Here is a 2,435-nt window from a genome sequence, read left to right as displayed (position 1 = left end):
GTGTGCTTTGACGAATTTAGCCTGGACGGGTAATCTGAATAGGATCTGAATTTAGCCTAGACTAGTAATTCAGACCTGAACTCGTAGGAGTATATGTCATTGTAGGGGGTTTAGCCTGGACTAGTAATCCCGACATTACTCTGTGAGTTACGTTGTGGGGGATTTAGCCTGAACTGGTAATTCGCGATAAAAGTGAGGTTCACGAGAGTGCGTATTAAAAGATCACTTGCATGATTTGATGGTAAACGAGATATCCATGGAGATTCCAAGAAATTCGACAGGATTAAAAATGTTAAATGGGAATAGACATGTTTGAATTGGTGAGCTCATCTATGAAGGATGTTACATTGTACTGGCATGAGACTAACTTGATGGTTGAGTACATCTAATATGAAATTTTACTATGAATGTTTGGCCTGAATGTCTTATATGTTTGCATGCTAAATAACCGGTAAGTTTACTTTCCCGTTATCCGGACTTACTAAGCATGTTAATGCTTACCCCCTCTCTTTTCCCTATTTTATAGAGCTCTTGGACTCGTGAAGATTGGAAGATGATTAAAGCATTGTCAACACTATCAACTTGTCTTGTGTTGGTATATAGATACTTTATTTTGTTTCAATGGAATGTACAGGTTTTGGTTATTTTGTGATATGTGTCATTGGTTGGCCTATGTAAAGGCTTAAATATTTAACTTATTCTTTTTGTATATGGCCATAAGACATGGCTCATTTTGATGAAGGCTATGACCTACTAATGGTGCTTGTTTGTGGTTAAATGTTCTTGTAATGATTAAATGTGGTATATTATAAATAGACATATGAAATGTAGCCAAATCACTTGCGATGGTTAGGTCATAATTGGAAATGAGTTATAACAATGAGCCAGGTCTAAATGTGTTTTTGAATGAGATGGAACTCTTAAATACAAAGAGGATAAATTAGCATCTACATAACCAATGGTATGAGGTTAACATGCAATAGACCATTTATGGTAGTACTCAGACATATTTAGGCCATGCTAAACATCATTGAGGCTCACGAATATGAGTGGTTATAGAGGGTGACCATTGGCTTAGATTTGTAGCCTCCAAAAGGGTCCACACGGATAGACACATGGGCGTGTGTCTATGTAACACCTCTTACCCGTATCCGTCGCCGGAACAGGGTTCGAGGTATTAACAAATTATAGTATATACTATTAAATAAAACCCAACAAAAATATGGCGTGCAATTTGATCATGGATCATTATAACATATGCCATTAACAATACAAACCAATTTCAAAGGCTTCGTACAAAATGATTAGTTTGATACTATAAGTATTAATTTAAACCTAGACAATTATGACACATAACAAAATAACTAAGTCTGCTATACACGCCATATTTCAAAATGTTGAGTTCAGATACCAAGAGTATTGATAGTGCAGGCGGATCTTCTACGATCTCTAACTCCTGTGCTAGCTGGATGACACTATAAGACAAAGGAGAGAAAAGAAAGTAAGCTTATAGCTTAGTAAGTATATAAATAACAAATAAGGAATCTAATATGTTTACAACATAACTCAATTATATCATATTTTTAATTTTACTGTTTACTCCAATTTGATCAAGCTGTCCCTCCTGCGTCATGATTACTAAATAAATCATAACTCAATTTACGAAACTCAAAATTCAAATCCGTAAAATTTCTATAAATCTAAACTCATACAACTTCTTACTAATTGCTTTCTAGAATTTTTGGTTCAGCCAATTAGTACAATTTATTAGTTAAAGTTTCCCCTGTTACACAGCTCAACTGATCTGACCTCTGTTCAATAAGAATTGAATTTCTCTCAGTAGACAATTACAATAACCATGAAATCTATTTCATTTAAAACTAGACTCAATAAGGAATTTATGAATATAAACTATATTTCTTAATTTATTTTTTACAATTTTTAATGATTTTTAAAAGTTGGAAAAGGGGATCACATAGTCATCCTGAGCAAGTCACACACAATTGTAAATATCTCAAAATATAGAATTCATTTGCTTGATCTGTTTCTTTTATATGAAAATAGACTCAGTAAGCTTTAATTTCACATCTCATTCAACCTCTAATTAAATTCCTTCTATTTTTTATGAATTTTCAAAAGCACGTCACTGCTACTGTCCAAAACAGTTTTAATGCTAATTTCACTCTTTCACACATTCTTTATACTAACCTCATTTTAACTTACATATATATATACCACAAATAATTTTCACCACATTTCATACATCACAAGTGTAGGTCCATGACTACAATGTCACCACAGAACCATCCCGTTGAAAAATTCGGATTAATCCTCGATACTTGATGGTTTCAGCACACAACCCCACCATCATATATCATTTAATTCGTCTCTCTTGTACACATGGTGAACACTTAGTACCACTCATGCGACCTAGT

The sequence above is a fragment of the Gossypium hirsutum genome, chromosome A04 (assembly GCF_007990345.1).
Source record: "Gossypium hirsutum isolate 1008001.06 chromosome A04, Gossypium_hirsutum_v2.1, whole genome shotgun sequence".
In the NCBI taxonomy this organism is placed as follows: domain Eukaryota; kingdom Viridiplantae; phylum Streptophyta; class Magnoliopsida; order Malvales; family Malvaceae; genus Gossypium; species Gossypium hirsutum.
The sequence above is the reverse complement of the archived record's forward strand: the minus strand, read 5'-3'. Positions refer to the sequence as shown.